This window comes from Sminthopsis crassicaudata, chromosome 1, assembly GCF_048593235.1.
Source record: "Sminthopsis crassicaudata isolate SCR6 chromosome 1, ASM4859323v1, whole genome shotgun sequence".
Taxonomy (NCBI): Eukaryota; Metazoa; Chordata; class Mammalia; order Dasyuromorphia; family Dasyuridae; genus Sminthopsis; species Sminthopsis crassicaudata.
The window spans coordinates 512,989,960-513,008,973 of record NC_133617.1 but is presented as its reverse complement, the minus strand read 5'-3'; the positions used below and the strand labels follow the sequence as shown (position 1 = coordinate 513,008,973).

The window sequence follows — 19,014 nt, the reverse complement described above, 5'->3', positions numbered from 1 at the left end:
GAGTGAAATGAATAGAACCAGAAGATTGCTGTACACTTCAATGCTGTATGAAGATGTATTCTGATAGAAGTGGATATCTTCAACATAAAGAAGATCCAACTCACTTCCAGTTGATCAATGATGGACAGAAACAACTACACCCAGAGAAGGAACACTGGGAAGTGAATGTAAATTGTTAGCACTACTGTCTATCTACCCAGGTTACTTATACCTTCGGAATCTAATATTTAACATGCAACAAGAAAATTGGATTTACACACATATATTGTATCTAGGTTATACTGTAACACAAGTAAAATGTATGGGATTGCCTGTCATCTTAGGGGAGGGAGTAGAGGGAGGGAGGGGATAATTTGGAAAAATGAATACAAGGAATAATGTTATTTAAAAAATTACTCATGCATATATACTGTCAAAAATTTTTATAATTATAAAATAAAAAAAATTCAAAAAAAAATAAGGAGCTAAAATAGAATCTGTTATGCTTCAACTTAAGTTGTAAAAGTAAGGATAATCATGATCTCAGACACAGTAACAGCAAAAATAGAGATGGGGAAGAAAAGGGAATAAGCACTTGTATAGTACCTATTTTATGCCAGGCCATGTGTTAAGTAAGCACTATTACAAATACTATCTTACTTGATCTTCACAATCCTGCAAAATTGTTTTTGTCATTATTGTTGTTTCTCAGTTTTCAGTCATGTCCAAGTCTTCATGACCCTTTTTGTAGTTTTCTTGACAAAGATACTGGAATATTTTGCCATTTCCTTCTCCAGCTCATTTTATAGATGAGGAAGCAAATAGAGTTAAGTGATTTGCCCAGAGTTACTTACATAGCTAGTATATGTCTGTGGCCAGATTGAACTCAGGAAGATGAGTCTTCACGATTATAGGCCTCATATGCTATTTTTCCATTTATTTATGTCCAAATAGATTTTGAAGAAACAAAGGAACTACATTTTCCTAAAAAGGTATCATAGAAAATGAATTATTATAAATATTAAACATATGCATCAAATAGCATAACATCTAAATTCTTAAAAGAAAAGCTGCATTAGATTTAGAAAATAGTGAATTTCTCAATTTGTCTCTCTCAGACTGGATGAATCTAATACATAATATTAAATAATAGAGAAATGAAGGACCTGAATAGAATTTTAGAAAAGTTAAGATATGAGAACAGACCTCTGGAGAATATTGATGGGAGTACAATGGCATTTATCAGCCAGGTATAGTGTCTTGACAAAAATTGACCACATGAATGCAGAAAAGCTGAGAAATATTAAATGCATGTTCTATCTACCATATTGCATAATCAATAAAGGCCCTTTGATGCAAAGATTAAAAACTAAAATAAAACTAAATAACAATCCTAAAGAATAGGTAGTTTGTAACAATACTACTACTAGGCATGAATCCCAAAAGAGATTTAAAAAAAGAACCCATAGGTATAAAAATGTTAATAGCAACTCTTTGATCAGGACAAATAATTTGAAATTGAGGGGATGCCTATCATTTGGGGAATGGCTGAATAAATTGTGGTATGGGATTATGAAGAAATATTATTGTACCATAAGAAATGATGAGCAGCATTCTATCAGGAAAAAAAAAAAACTGGAAAGTTTTCCATGAGCTCAAGCAAAGTGAAATGTATTGTGGACATAGTAATAACAAAGTTGTGGGATGATCAGCTGTAAAGATCCAAGACTATTCTGTAGGACTCAGAATGAAAAAATAATATCCATACCCAGGGAAAGAACTGATTGTCTGAATACAGACTGAAGCATACTTTTTTTAAACTTTCTTTTTTTTTCCATTGAGAATTTCTTTTTTTTTGAGGGGGGCAGGGTAGAGTGGAGAGATATGTTTTCTTTTGCAGCATGACTTTTATGGAAATTTTGCACAACATTACATGGGCCTTCTCAATGAGAAAGATAGAAGAGGGAGAATCTGGAACTCAAAATTTAAAAAAAAAATGTAAAGAAGCTTTATATGTAACTGGGGAAAATAGAATATTTAAAGAAAAAATAGATGTATCAAAGAACAAGTCATAAAAACAGTCATTATTAAAGATAGTAACAACAATATAAAAACATTGCTAAAATTTTGGAAATGTAGCCACAATACTATTGAAGGAGGAAACATATCTTTAAATACTTTAATTGATAAAAAACAAAACAAAACAACAACAACAAAAAAGTTCCAACAACATTATATTATATGAGGATCAGTTCTGATGGAAGTGGCTGTCTTTGGCAATGAGTATCCAAATCACTTCCAGTTGATCAGTGATGAACAGAACCAGCAACACCCAGCGAAAGAACTGGGAAATGAGTATGGATCACAACATAGCATTTGCACTCTTTCTGTTGTTCTTTGCATTTTTGTTTTGCTTCCCAGGTTATTTTTATTTTCTTTCTAAATCCGATTTTTCTTCTGCAACAAGATAACAGTATTAATATGTATACATATATTGTATTTAACATATATTTTAATGTTTTTAACATGTATGGGACTGCCTGCCATCTAGGGAAGGGGATGGAGAGAAGAAGAGGAAAAGTTGGAACAGAAGTGTTTGCAAGGGTCAATGTTCAAAAATTACCCATGTATATGTTCTGTCAAGAAAAAGCTACAATAACTTTTTTAAAAATTTAAATAAAAATAAATAAATAAAAACATTTCAATAAAAGAAGTGTGCAGCAAAAAAAACAAACAAACAAACAAACAAAAAACTAGATAACCAATAAATTACACTCTCCCAACTAAATATCAAAAAAGACATTCTGAAAATTAATGGAGAGGTTGACATTTGAAAGAAAAAAATTTACTGAAACCTTGAAATATTTTTTGTAGTGAGGGGAACAATAAAAGCCATTAAGTTAATTTAATTTTTTATAAAGGGAAAAAACAAATTACCAGCATCAAAAATGAAAAAGTTGAATTTGTAACCAATAAGAAATAAGAGTATTTACAAAATTACAAATTGCCTAGATTAATAGAATAGGAAATAGAATATCCATATAATCTTAGAAGAAGGAATTGAACAAGACACAAATTATATCAGAATGCTGGGGAAAATTCAGGACAAGATGGGTTTACAAGTAAATTCTGCCAAACATTTAAAGAACATTTATTTCTAATTGTATAAGCAGTTTGGAGCAGGGAGAGAGAATAGGAAAAGCAGTCCCACCACATTCCTTCTGTGACACAAATACAGACTTAATTCCTAAACCAGGAAGAGTCAAAACAGAGAACTATACACCAATAACTCTAAGGAATATAAACGCAAAAATCTTGAATAAAATATTTGTAATGAGACAACAGCATTGGATTATAAAGGACATGCACTTTGACCATAATGGTCAAGTCATTTTGATTTGACTAGAAATGCAGGACTAGTTAAATATTAGAAAAATTATGAACATTAATAACAAAAATAAAAATTCTATTTCAATACATATGTTTTTATTTATTGATATATAGATATAGAAAGGACTTAGGAGCAGGTGCAGCAACTATTTTTATTAAAAATGCTAGAAAACAGGAATAAATGGACCTTTCTAAAGAACAGAACCAGGAAAACAATTTATATAGTAACAATATTTTTTTCCTCAATAGTACTTTATTTTTTCCAAATACATGTAAAGATAGTTTTGAACATTCATTTTTGTAAAGACTTTATGTTCCAAATTTTTCTCTCTCCTTCCTTTGTCTCCTCACCCGTTCCAAGACCGCAAGTAATTTAATATTGGTTAAACATGTTCAGTCCTTTGAAACATATTTCCGTATTTGTCGTGTGGTGCAATAAAAATCAGACAAGAGGAAAAAAATCACAAGCAAGAAAAAGCAAATACCAACAACAAAGGTAAAAATGCTATTCTCAATCCTCAATCTGTCTCCATCATTTGCTGTCTGAATGTAGAGGCATTTTCCCTCCAGGTCTAATGGAATTATCCTGGATCGCTGCATTGTTGAGAAGGACTAAGTCTATCATAGTTGATCGTTCCATAATTTTGCTGTTATTCTGTATAGTGTTTTCCTGGTTCTGCTCATTTTATTCAGCATCATGTAAGTCTTTCCAGGCTTTTCTGAAACCAGCCTGCTCATCATTTCTTATAGAACAATAAAATGTTGTTACATTCATATATCATAACATATTCAGCCTTTCCCCAATTGATGGGCATCCATTCAGTTTCTAATTCCTTGCCATCACAAAGTGGATTGCTATAAACATTTTTGCACATGTGAGTCCTTTCCCATCTTTTATGATCTCTTTGGTACCCAGTAGAGACACTGCTGGATCAAAGGATATAAACAGTCCTTTAGGCATTCCAAATTGCTCTCCAGAGATTTTAGATCATTTCCCAATTATACCAACAGTGCATTAGTGTCCCAGTTTTCCCAAATCCCCTCAACATTTATCATTATCTTTTCTTGTCATCTTAAGCAATCTGAGAGATATGAAGTGGTACCTCAGGATTGTCTTAATTTACATTTCCTTAATAATAGTGATTTAGAGTATTTTTTCATATTTCTATAAATGACTTTAATTTCTTCATCAGAAAATTTTATGTTTATTTCCTTTGACGATTTATCCATTGGCAAATGACTTACATTCTTATAAATTTGATTTAATTCTCTATAGAGTTTAGAAATAAGGTCTTTATTAGAACCACTGATTGTAAAAATTGTTTCCCAGTTTTCTATGTCCCTTCTAATATTGGCTATATTGGTTTTGTTTATGCAAAACCTTTTTAATTTAATCAAAATTATCCATTGTGCATTTCATAATATTCTCTAATTCTTCTTTGGCCATAAATTCCTTCCATCTTCACAGGTCTGACAAGTAGACTATCTCTTTCTCTACTAATTTGTTTATGGTATCACCTTTTATGTCTACATTATGAACCCATCTTGACCTTATGTTGGTATAGGGTGTGAGATGTTGGTCACTGCCTAGTTTCTGTCATACTATTTTCCAATTTTCCCAGCAATTTTTGTCAGATAGAGTCTTCTTATCCCAGAAGTTGGGGATTTGGGGTTTATCAAACAGCAGAGTACTGTAACCATTAACTATTGTGTCTTGTGAACTTAACCTAATCCACTGGATCCACTACTGTATTTCTTATCCAGTATTAAATGGTCTTGGTGACTGCTGCTTTATAATACAGTTTTAGGTCTGGTATGGCTAGGCCATAGCAAAAATATAATAAAGATAATTAATTCAAAAAGAACTTATTAACTCTGCTCATGACCAACCACAAATATAAAGGTCTCATGATACCATCTACCTCAGAGAACTAATAGACTCAGAATGCATCTTTAGACATATTTTATTTTTTTCAGAAAAGACTAGTTTAAGAATTTATTTTGTTTTATTATACATATTTTTGATTCATTTTTTGGTATTTTTTCCTTTTTCAGTGAGTAGGGAAGGAGGAAGAGAGAATTTATAACTGCAAATAAAATTTACTTTTAAGAAAAAGAAGAATGTGCAACCAGTATTGGAAAGAGCCCAGTGTTACTATGTTGTCAGGAGGGAACTAGGTTTCAGTGAGAACCAAAAAATGAAGAGAGTGGAAAATGACACTTTTAATTATGAAAGACGCATTCCAAAGGGTATAATGGAGGATTGAATAGCTTTGGACTTGGATATTAGTATGAGGAGAGTTAAGTTCAGAAAGGTGAGAGTAAGGGATTGGGCTATGAGGAATAGGGAAAGGATTTTGAATAGCGATTCACAATCAACAGAATAGGGAAAGTATGGTGGGGTGAGGGTATGAATCCTTTAGGATTGAGTGGAAGGAGATTATTAATGATTGAAGAGGACATTGGAAAATAGAGTTAGTTGACTTATACAGAACTCTCCATAGATACCCAGTTTTGTGACAGGTAATGATGTTGATTCTTGTAAGACCCATAAAGTCTACTTCACAACAGACAAGATTAGGCAAAGGGCAAGTATAGGATACTGTTGTATCCTGCTTTCTAGAGCCTCCAAGTTGGAGTGACAAAACATACCATGATGAGGCAGAACTCCTGAGGATAGTGGAAAAATGGAGTCCTGTCTCATCACTTCTCCACTAAGAAGGTATATCTTAATCGCCCTGGTGTGGGGGCTCTAGAAAGCAACAGTAAGTTTTGTCACCCCCAACTTGGAGGCTCTAGAAAGCAGGACACAACAAGATACTGAACAAGAGGCAAGAGCTGGCAGCATGAGGCTGGTCTGATCTGGAAATAATTCTTGAACAAAGAGAAGGCTGTGGAATAAAGAGACTGGGGGGGGTATATAGATCTGAGGTTAGCAGAATATCAAGTGTTAAAACAGAAACCATAGATTGGCAGATTAGATACTGACTAAATATATTGTTCTCTGCAAGTGTTAAGTAACAAGAAGGCACTGATTTTGGAGTAAAAGAAGAGTTGTGTAGGCTGAAATTAAGGCTAATTCTCCTGCCAAAGGATAATCCAGGATTGTCCTAGAGTTATGAAAAATCAGAACAAATGAAACAGGATATTCCAGAAAGCAAAGAAACCCAACTGCAACTCCAAATAACATACCGAAAAACTGAGTTTAATTATCAGTAAAGAAAGATGGAACTTTTATAAGACAGGGAAGCAGTGAAAGCAGATTAAGGGAGCAAATTTGAACTTTCCTGCTAAAAAATCTTAAAATGAGAAGAATATTCAACTAGCAAACATATATACAAAAAAAGTACAGGAGAGATTTTTAAAATAATTATTGATTAAAAATTAAGTAATGAAATTAATTCCCTCATAGGCTGTTTACAAAGAAGAAGTTGCATGGAAGGCTAGAAAAAAGGATCAAAAAGGATGTGAAGGGCTAAAGATTTAATTGGAACTTAAAAGAATGAGTTTTATTGAAAGAAGAAATAAATTATTATTCCATGAACTAAATCCTATTATGCCCTTTAAGTTATATAAAAGCAGAGATGCATGTATCTCTTCCCTACTTCTATCCCCAACTTCTCTTAAGGCATAAATGAATGGTAACAATAATTTCTTTAGTCTCTTATAGTAAAGGCAGTGAGGAAGAGTAGACTTCATGATTTTGGACACAAAGAGTGACTACCAACATAAAACATTGTTTCTATTTGAATGTTCCCTTCATCAATTTATATTTCTATTAATAAGGCACAGAAGATTGTAATAAGATTTTAAAACACAAGAACATGGAAATAGAGGAAAGAAGTCAAACTTGATACTTAAGAAGTTCTGTATTTGGAGCAGGTAGGTGGTATAATGGATAGAACATTTGACCTGAGTTTCAAATATAGTCTCAAACATGTGATACAAGTGAACGAGCAAGTCACTTAATCCCTGATGGCCTCATCCACTTAAAAAAAAAAAAAAGTTATTTATTCATGAAAAATGCATAATAAAAGGGGAATAAGTAAGTATAGCCCCTAAATTAAAGAATGGGATTCAGAATAGCTAGAAGAGAAATGAGAACAAAGCAAAAAAAAAAAACTTAAAAAAGAATGTAGAACAAAATATAAGGTAAAATAAGATATTAGTGGGCAGAAGAGGAAGGCTTTTATCCATTGATTATGATAAGGGATGAGTCAAAAGAGGGGAAGAAATAATTTCTCCATTATTTATTTAGCAATTTAAGTAAATTCTGTGGACTTAAGATAAATTAGGTAATTGGAAACAAGGGAGAAAGCCCTTGGAAATTGAGTGAAATCAAAATCATGCAAACAACTAATTGCCAGGACAAAGTAATGATTAAAAAGGAAGGGGATGGTGAGCACCAGCCCTGAAGTCAGGAGGACCTGAATTCAAATGTGACCTCATGTACTTATTTTGTGATTTCTTTTATATGATTCCAAATTATTTTCTTAAATCCTTGGACTAATTCACAGCTTGGCTAATAGTGTACATGCCTTTACTTCAACAAAACATATCCTTTCTTTTTTAAAAATAAGGGGTTTTCATTCTGGATAGCAATTTGGAACTATGTTCAAAAAGTTATCAAACTATGCATACCCTTTGACCCAGCAGTGTTACTTCTGGGCTTTTATCCCAAAGAGATATTAAAGGAAGGAAAGGGACCCACATGTGCAAAAATGTTTGTGGCAGCCCCTTTTGTAGAGGCTAGAAACTGGAAACTAAGTGCATGCCCGTCAATTGGAGAATTGTTGAATAAGTTATGGTATGTGAATGTTATGGAATATTATTTTTCTATAAGAAACAATCAGCAGGATGATTTTAGAGAGTCCTAGAGACCTGGAAAGACTTACATGAACTGATGTTAAGTGAAATGAGCAGAACCAGGACATCATTATACACTAGAACAAAAAGACTATATACAATGATCAATTCTGATGGATGTGGCTCTCTTCAACAATGAGATGATTCAAACCAGTTCCATCTGGAGAAGAGAACCATCTACACACAGAGAGAGGATTATGGGAACTGAGTGTGGACCACAACATAACATTTGCACTCTCTCTGTTATTTGTTTACTTATATTTTTTTCTTCTCAGTTTTTTTTCTTTCTAAATTTGATTTTTCTTATGCACCAAGATAACTGTATAATATGTATATGTATATTGGATTTAACATATTTTAACATATTTATTAATATGTATTGGACTACCTGCCATCTAGGGGAGGGGGAGGGGGGAAAGGAGAAGAAAATTTAGAACAGAAGGTTTTGCATGGGTCCATGTTGAAAAAATTACCCATGCATATGTTTTGTAAATAAAAAGTTATTATAAAAATAAAAATAAGGGATTTTCTTAAAGCTTTTTGTTTTTTAAATATATGCATAGATAATTTTCAAAAAAATAAGTTTTTAAAAATAAGTTTGATTTACAATTATAACTATCCCTGGTATTCTTCACTTTCTTTTCTCAGAGATCCATCCTATGTAAGAAATAAGATTTTTAAAGACAACATAGAAACGGGGGTAAATCTAATCGATACATTGAAAAAGTCCAAAAACAGATATGCTTTGTAACACCTGTGGACTTCCCAACTTCACAAAGGAGTAGTTTGGGATTGGATATATACTTGATTTTTATTATTTTATTACATGCACTTTTTATTTTTGTATTTGTATGGTGGTTCTGTTTATCTTACTGCATTTATTGTGTATTTGCTTCATCAATTCATGTAGAACTTTTCCATGCTTCTCTGTGTGCATCTTATACTGCATTTCTTATAGCAGAGAAGTATTCCATTACATTCATAATCCATGATTTGTTTAGCCATTTCCCAATCAATGGGCATCTACCTTGTTTCCAAACCTTTGCTATCAAATATTTATGGTGTATGTTGGGACTTCTTTTTTTTTTTTTTTTTTTTTTTTTTTTTAATTAAAGCTTTTTATTTTCAAAACATATGCATGGATAATTTTTCAACATTAACCTTTGCAAAACCTTCTGTTCCAATTTTCCCTCTCTTCTCCCTGCTTCCTCCTCCCTACTTGCCCTAGATGGCAAGTAATCCAATATATGTTAAACAAGGTAAAAAATGTATGTTATATGCATACATATTTATACAATTATCTTGCCTCACAAGAAAAATCAAATCAAAAAGGAAAAAAAATGAGAAAGAAAATAAAATGCAAGCAAACCAAAAAAAAAGAGTAAAAATGCTATTTTGTGGTCCACACATAGTTCCCACAAGCCTCTCTCTCTAGGTGTAGATGGCTCTCTTCATCACAAGATCATTGGAAATGGCCTGAATCATCTCAATGTTGAGAAGTGCCCACATCCATCAGAACTGATCATCGTATAGTCTTGTTGTGGTGTACAATGGTCTCCTGGTTCTGCTCATTTCTCTTAGCATTAATTCATGTAAGTCTCTCCAGGCCTTTCTGAAATCATCCTGCCTGTCATTTCTTATAGAACAATAATATTACATTACCTTCATATACCATAACTTATTCAGCCATTCTCCAATTGATGGGCATGCACTCAGTTTCCAGTTTCTAGCCACTATGAAAAGGACTGCCACAAACATTTTTGTACATGTAGTCTCTTTCCCTCCTTTAAGATCTCTTGGATTATAAGCCCAGTAGAAACACTGCTGGATCAAAGGGTATGTACATTTTGATAGCCCTTTGGGCATAGTTCCAAATTGCTCTCCAGAATGGTTGGATCAGTTTACAACTCCACCAGCAATGAATTCATGGAACTTTTCCCTTATCAATCACTTTTTAAAGGTATATACATTTTAATTGCTTTATTTGTACAATGGCAGATTTGCTTTTGAAAGTAATTGTGCTTTTTCCACAGCTCCATCAACAGTGTTATTAATGTGCCATCTTTTGTCTTTGTCATTTTTGACTGTTTTGATTTTTATTTCTCTTATTAGTCATTTGGAAGATTCTTTTATATGATTGTAGATTCATTGTGATTCTTTTGAGAATTTTTTTCCATCATTTATCCTATTCCTTCCTTTCCCTGGGTATGTTTTTTTCCTACACAGAAGCTTTTCAATTTCATGTAATTAAAGTGATCTGTTTCAGCATTTGTAATTGATTGCCTCTATATCTTGCTTGGTACCATATAAACTACCTTACCAAAGATTTTAACTCCATTTTCTTGAGCTTTCTTCATCTGCCTTGAGATATTTTAATTACTCTAGCAAAGTGATGGAGACCTATTTCTTAATGTGATTTATATCTATAAATATGTATGTTGTTCCTAAAAGGACAGTAAGTTTCTTAAGTGTTGGAACTTAATGTTTCTTCCTTATCACCATTAGAATCACTTCCCTCTTCTAAGGATTAACTCAGATTCCTCAAGTTAACAAAAATTTATTAAGTATTTTAAAGTATGCGTTCTTGCCCTCAGAGCTTACATTCTAATATGGAGATACTACACATAAAAAGGAAACCAGAAGAAGGGACAATTTGCTGAGCCAGGAATGGAACCTGGAGAGGAATGTATAAAAATGTTACTGTCCTGGGCATTTTTTCTAAAATAGGCATTCTGGGAGCAATCAACCATTTAGAAGGGGACACAGAAGCATAGACAGAATGCTTTTCTAAGGAGAAAAGGCTGTTGGGGCATGTTTGAGAAAGTTTAGAATAAGGACTCTTAAGAATCTAGAAAGAAATGAACTTCCATGGATACTTAACCTGAGCTTTCATAATTGCCTGTTCCTAACAGAATTCAGAGCAGCATACTTTGTTTTGTATATTTCTTTATATTTTGTAATATTGTTTATTATAGTTTTATATGTATGTCATATGCGCCTATCTCCTCAGTGCTTAGCATAGCTGGAGCTTAAATATGTGTTTGAATTAGTTCTCACTTTCTACCTTTGACTTTTCATCATGTGGAAGGAATTCAGTAAATAGTAATTATAAAGTATTTTCTTGTGTATTTGTTATGAACATTCTTGACTTTATATGACCTAAATTAGTTGAGTACTTGGATTGTTTTGCCTACTCCTAGGATACACCAGATATACCATGACTGGTGCTTAGCAGTATTTGTTTCTTTTCTCTTGGCTGTATATGAAGTTTGTTTGTGGTATATGTGGAAGAAAACAAACTGTTTGGTTATATCTAGCATCTCTATATTGAAATACTTAGCCATTCAGAAGATAGCAGTGAATTTAACAAATGTGGATTGGGGGGGGGGGGCATGCTGTCATTCATTCTTTCCTTTCTCCTAATAAAATATAAACTTAGCAGAGATAAGATAAGAATTTACAAAAGAAGCAGAGATAGAATTGGTATGTGGTATAGTATTCCACTTTGTGACTTATTCTAATAATTGCTATCCAACATGGTCTTTGAATTTCCTTCTAGAATTAGGGATGGCATATGCTAACCCAAGAGATCAATCTCAAGTGAGAGTCAATTTATTATTAAGTACCTAGTTTGTGCCACACAGAGTGATAAAGCACTGGGAATACAAAGAAAAACATAATCCCTCCCCTCAAGGAGCTCACAATCTAATGAGAGTAGGACAATATTTAAAAAGCTGAGGGGAGAAAGAGGGAGTGTTACCTGCCATAGGGCGCAGGATAAAGTCATACAGTGGGGAAGGGAAATGATCTGAGGAGATGTTTCTAAACTGATTTCATCTTGCAGAATGATGAGTTTCTGAAAATGAAGTCCAAGAAGGCAGGTAGGTGGCAAATGATGAGAACTCCTTGAGTGCTTTGCTTAAATGAGGTTAAGAAAGAGTTTTCAAATGTCTACTTCCCCACTTTCTTCAGCCAGAGAGAAGGAAAAGCTCCAAACAGCAATGTTGAGAGGGTATGATTTTCTGAATTTTTCATCTTGCAGAATGTTGAGCCTGTTTTTGTCTGGTCTGAGAACTAAGATAATGTAACAGGACACTTAATAATAGTTAATGTTCAAGAGTAACTTGGACTCTCATTTTTCTCATATTGATGAATACTGTATCTTTAGTGGTAGGGAGAACTTGAGTTTAAACATGATTACTTTAAAAGGAGAATTTGTTTTTCTACCATTTTTTTTTATTTTTCACAGAACAAAAAAAGTCTTTCCTTTCTGCTTGTCTTTCTCAAATTTATTTATTTTTATTTGGAGGGGTTTTTTGTTTTGTATTGTTTTATTTTTATTTTATTATTATAGTTTCTTATTGACAAAACATATGTATTGGGTAATTTTCAACATTGACCCCTTGCAAAAACCTTCTGTTCCAACTATTCCCCTCTTTCCCCCCCACCCCCCTCTCCTAAATGGCAGGTAGTCCAATACATGTTAAATATGTTAAACTATATGTTAAATCCAATATATGTATACATATTTATACAGTTATCTTGCTGCACAAGAAAAATCGAATTTAGAAAGAAAGAAAAAAACCTGAGGAGGAAAACAAAAATGCAAGCAAATAACAAAAAGAGTGGAAATGCTATGTTGTGGTCCACACTTATTTCCCATAGTTCTTTTGCTGGATGTAGCTGATTCTCTTCTTTACTGAATGAACAATTGGAACGCATTTAAATCATCTCATTGTTGAAGAGAACCATGGCCATCAGAATTGATCATTGTATAATCTTGTTGTTGCCATGTATAATGATCTCCCAGTTCTGCTCATTTCACTCAGGATTGGTTCATGTAAGTCTCTGCAGGCCTTTCTGAAATCATCCTGCTGGTCATTTCTTACAGAAAAACAATATTCCGTAACATTCATATACCATAATTTATTCAGCCATTCTCCAATTGATGGTCATCCATTTAATTTCCAATTTCTAGCCACTACAAAAAGAGTTGCCACAAACATTTTTGCACATATGGGTCCCTTTCCCTTCTTTCAGCATCTCTCTGGGATATAAGCCCAATAGTAACACTGCTGGATCAAAGGGTATGCACAGTTTGATAACTTTTTGGGCATAGTTCCAAATTGCTCTCCAGAATGGCTGGATGTATTCACAATTCCACCAACAATATATCAGTGTCCCAGTTTTCCCACATTTCCTCCAACATTTATCATTATCTTTTCCTGTCATTTTAGCCAATCTGAGAAGTGTGTAGTGGTATCTCAGAATTGTCTTAATTTTCATTTCTCTGATCAATAATGATTTGGAGCACCTCTTCATATGACTAGAAATAGTTTCAATTTCTTCTTCTGAAAATTGTTCATATCCTTTGACCATTTATCAATTGGAAAATGGCTTGCTTTCTTATAAATTTGAGCCAATTATATATTTTGGAAATGAGTCCTTTATCAGAAACTTTGAATGTCAACATGTTTTCCCAGATTATTGTTTCCCTTCCAATCTTATCTACATTAGTTTTGTTTGTACAAAACCTTTTTAACTTAATATGATCAAAATTTTCTATTTTGTGATCAATAATGATCTCTAGTTCTTCTTTGGTCACAAATTCATTAAATTCATTCCTCTTCCGCAGGTCTGAGAGGTAAACTATCCTGTGTTGTTCTAATTTATTTATAATCTCATTCTTTATGTCTAAATCATGAACCCATTTTGACCTTATCTTGGTATGTTAGGTGTTAGGTGTGGGTCAATGCCTAGTTTCTGCCATTTTTTCTGCCATCTGGGAAACCAATTTTCCCAGCAGTTTTTGTCAGATAGTGAATTCTTATTCCAAAAGCTGGGGTCTTTGGGTTTGTCAAACACTAGATTGCTATAGTTATTGACTGTTTTGTCCTGTGAATCTAACCTCCACTGATCAACTAGTCTATTTCTTAACCAATACCAAATGGTTTTGATGACTGTTGCTTTATAATATAGTTTTAGATCTGGCATAGCTAGTCCACCTTCATTTGATTTTTTTTTTTCATTAGTTTCTTTGAAATTCTTGACCTTTTGTTCTTCCAGATGAATTTTATTGTTATTTCTTCTATGTCATGTAAGATAGTTTCTTGGGAGTTTGATCGGTATAGCACTAAATAAATAAATTAGATAATATTGTCATCTTTATTATAGTCACTCAAGCCTATGCAAGAGCACTTAATATGTTCCAATTGTTTAGATCTGGAAAGTGTTTTGTAGTTTTGCTCATATAGTTCCTCCTGACTTTCCCTTGGGAGATAGATCCCAAATATTTTATCCTATCAACATTATTTTAAATGAAATTTCTCTTTGGAATTTGCTATTGGATTTTGTTAGTGATGTATAAAAATGCTGATAATTTATGTGGATTTATTTTGTATCTTGCAACTTTGCAAAAGTTGTAGATTATTTCTAATAGCTTTTTAGTAGATTCTCTGGGGTTCTCTAAGTATACCATTATATCATCTTCAAAGTGACTAATTTGGTTTCCTCATGACATACTCTTAATTCCTTTAATCTCTTTTTCATCTCTTATTGCCAAAGCTAGCATTTGTAATACAATATTGAATAGTAATGGTGATGATAGTGGGAAACTTTGTTTCACTCCTGATCTTATTGGAAATGGTTCCAGTTTATCCCCATTACATATGATGCTTACTGATGGTTTAAATAGATGCTACTGACTATTTTAAGGAAAAGTCCATTTATTCCTCTACTCTCTAATGTTTTCAATAGGAATGGGTGTTGGATTTTATCAAATGCTTTTTCTGCATCTATTCAGATTACCATATTGTTTTTGTTAACTTGGTTATTGATATAGTCAATTATGCTAATAGTTTTCCTAATATTGAACCAGCCCTGCATTCCTGGTACAAATCCTAGGTGGTCGTGGTGTATTATCTGGGGGATGCTTTTCTGTAATCTCTTTGCTAATATTTTATTTAAGATTTATTTAACACTTAACCCCAGCCTCGGGGGGGAAAAAAGAGATTTATTTAAGATTTCTGCATCAATATTCATTAGGGAGATTGGTCTATAATTTTTCTTTCTCTGTTTTCATCCTTCCTGGTTTAGATATCAATCCCCATGCCTGTGTCATAAAAGGAATTTGGTGGGACTCCTTCATTCCCTATTTTTTCAAATTTATATAGTATTGGGGTTAATTGTAGATATTCTACCATTTCACTTAGGTTATCAAATTTATTGGCATAAAGTTGGGCAGAGTAACTCCTAATTATTGTTCTAATTTCCTCTTCATTAGTGGAAAGTTCTCCCTTTTTATTTTTAAGAGTAACAATTTGATTTTCCTCTTTCCTTTTTCTAATCAAATTTACCAAAGGTTTATCTATTTTGTTGGGGTTTTTAACTTTCAAATTTATTAACCTCTCCTTTTTATTTTTGGTATTTCAAGTTTAGTATTTGATTGGGGGGTTTTAATTTGCTCTTTTTCTACCTTTTTTTAGTTGCAAGCCCAATTCATTGACCTTTTCTTTCTCTGTTTTATGTAAGTAAGCCTTTAGAGATATAAAATTTCCCCTTATTACCACTTTGGCTGCATCCTACAAATTTTGGTATGTTGTCTCATTATTATCATTCTCTTGGATGAAATTATTAATTGTGTCTATGATTTGCTGTTTTATCCATTCATTCTTTAGGATGAGATTATTTAGTTTCCAATTACTTTTTAGTCTATTTTCTCATGGCTTTTTATTGAATATAGTTTTTATTGCGTTGTGATCTAAAAAGGATGCATTTACTATTTTTGCCTTTCTGCATTTGATTTTGAGGTCCTATGACCTAATATATGGTCAATTTTTGTATACTCCATGAACTACTGAGAAGAAAGTATACTCCTTTCTGTATCCATTTAGTTTTCTCCAAAGATCTAGCATACCTAACTTTTCTAGTATTCTATTTAACTCTTTAACTTCTTTCTTATTTATTTTGTGGTTTGATTTATCTAATTCTGAGAGTGCAAGTTTGAGATCTCTCACTATTATAGTTTTGCTGTTTATTTCTTCTTGCACCTCTCAACTTCTCTTTTAGGAATTTATATGCTATGCCACTTGACGCATATATGTTTAGTATTGTTTCATTATCTATGGTACCCTTTAGCAAGAAATAGTTTCCTTCCTTATCTCTTTTAATTAGATCAATTTTTGCTTTTGCTTGATCTGAGATCAGGATGACTACCCCCGCTTTTTTTACTTCGCTTGAAGCATAATAAATTCTGCTCCAACCTTTTACCTTTACTCTTTTATGTGTCATCCTGCTTTAAATGTGTTTGTGTCAACATCATATTGTAGGATTCTGGCTTTTAATCCAGTCTGCAATCCACTTCTGCTTTATGGAGGAGTTTATCCCATTCACATTTACCATTAAAACTACTAATTCTGTATTTCCTGCCATCTTATTATCCCCAGATTATACTTCTCTCTTTCCTTTCCTTCTTCTCCCCAGTATTTAAATTAGAGACACCACTTGACTCAAGCAGCCCTCCCCCTTTGGAATCTCTTCCCCTTAGATTCCCTCCCCCTTTCTTATACCTTTCCCCTACTATTTTTGTATTCCCTTCTATTTATCCTATCCCATTCCCTTTTCACTTTTCCTTTCCCACTTTTCAATGAGATGAGAGAAGTTTCTCTGTAAATCATATATGTCTAATATTTTCTCTTTGCACTAAATCTGATAAGAGTAAGATTCACACAGTGTTCATCCCCCTCCCTTCTTTCTCTCAAATATATAGGTTTCCTTTGCTTCTACATGAGGTGAAATTTCCCTCTTTTTACCTCCACTTTTCCCTTTTTCTGGTACAATCCCCTTTTCACCTCTAGTTCCTTTATTTTATATTATAACATTAAAATCAAATTATACATGCATTCTCTATGTATGCTCATAACAGAAATACAGTTCTCAATAATTTTTTTACCTTTTTATGCTTCTATTGAGTTTTATATTTGGAGATCAAATGTTTTGTTTAGCTCTGGTTTTTTCATCAGAAATAAATGGAATTCACCTAGTTCATTGAATGTCCATCTTTTTCCCTGGAAGAAAATGCTCAGTTTAGCTGAGTAGTTTATTCTTGACTACATTCTAAGTTCCTTTGCCTTTCGGAATATCAGATTCTAGGCCCTTCAATCCTTTAATGTGGAAGCTGCTAGATCCTGAGTAATCCTTATTGTGGCTCCTTGGTATTTGAATTGTTTTTTTCTGGCTGCTTGTAATACTTTTTCCTTATAGTTCTGAAATGTAGCCACAATATTCCTTGGAGTTTTAATTTTGGGGTCTCTTTCAGGAGGTATTCAATTAAATCTTTCAATGCCAATTTTGATTCTATGACATCTAGGCAGTTCTCTTTGATAATTTCCTGGAAAATAGTATGTAAATCCTCTCTCCTAGATCTATTTTCCAAGTCTGTTGTTTTCCCAAGTAGTTATTTAACAATTTTTTCTATTTTTCAATTTTTTGGTTTTGCTTGACTAATTCTTAATGTCTCATCAAGTCATTTCCATTTGTTCAGTTCTGATTTTTAATTGTTTTCTTCATTTACTTTTTAAAATTATTTTTATATTTGTTCAATTGAGTTTTTAAATGAGTTATTTTGTTCCATGAAATTTTTTTTCCATTTCACAAAAAAATTTTAAGGAGTTATTTTCTTTTTCCATTTCACAAATTCTGTTTTCCTGGGAGTTCTTTACCTTTTCCAGTTCACATATTCTGCTTTTCAGGGAGTTGTTTTCTTTTTCCAATCTATCTTTTAATGATTTATATGTCTTTTCCAGACCCTTTTTCCAAATTCTTTCTTTTTCCCATTTTTCTTCTAGCTCTCTTTTAAGATCCTTTATAATTTTTCCTAGGAAGCATTGTGGGTACCAGGTTATATCACCCTTTGTGGCTTCATCTGGAGACAATCTGCTTTTAGTCTCCTCAGGGTTTGAAATCTGTTCTCTTTCACTATAGAAGCTGTTTGTAGAGCTCACTTTCCCCTTTTACTTATTTTTTAAAATAAAGTTGGGATTTCCTTTTAGGGCAAGGAGGTTCCAAGCTCCCTCTATAGATAAAGAAGTGACAGTGGCTGCTCTGAATTAGCCTGAGTCATTCCATGCTGGGTGGGTGTGGCCAGGTCCAGTGAGACTCTGGCCCTTTGGGGTTCACTCTTTATCTTTTGTATTTGTGTTTAATGTTTTATAACTTCTCTGCTAATCTCCTGGTTTGCAACCAGGGTAGAGTAACCAACACTGTGGTAGAGTTCTCCCTATAGATTCTCCACCCCATGGAGAATCCCACCCCCAGTCTGCTCAGTGTGCTCTGGCCTCCTCCCAGGCTCTCACCCAGTCAAAACAGAATTTTTCTGGTGATTTTTGAAATTATCTTCTGCTGCTAATTTGCTGCACTCCAAATATTTATGGATTTTGCCAGTCCAGCATTATTTCAGAGGCTGAATTTTGTAATTAATATGAGGATAGTAGAACTCAGAAGTGTGTGTCCTCTCTGACATCTTGGCTTCGCCCCTCTTCCTCAAATTTAAGCAGCAACAAAACTCTTGTAACAAATAAGCATAATCAACCAAAAGTAATTCTAGCATTGACTGTATTCAGAAAATATATGTCTCAGTCTATACCCTGATTCCTCTGTCTGTCAGGAGAAGAGGTATCATGTTAGATTATAAGGCTATTTGGAGTCATGGTTTCTCAATACATTCATTGGTCAATTTTTAAATCTTTCTAAATTGTATATCTTTTAAATATTATATGTATT

The 19,014-nt window shown here is 33.1% G+C and overlaps 1 protein-coding gene across 2 annotated transcripts in view; it reads left to right on the top strand.

Moving 5' to 3' along the window:
• DCAF12 (DDB1 and CUL4 associated factor 12) overlaps positions 1-19,014 on the top strand; it is a 117,351-nt gene that overhangs the window by 68,317 nt on the left and 30,020 nt on the right. The window lies entirely within an intron of this gene.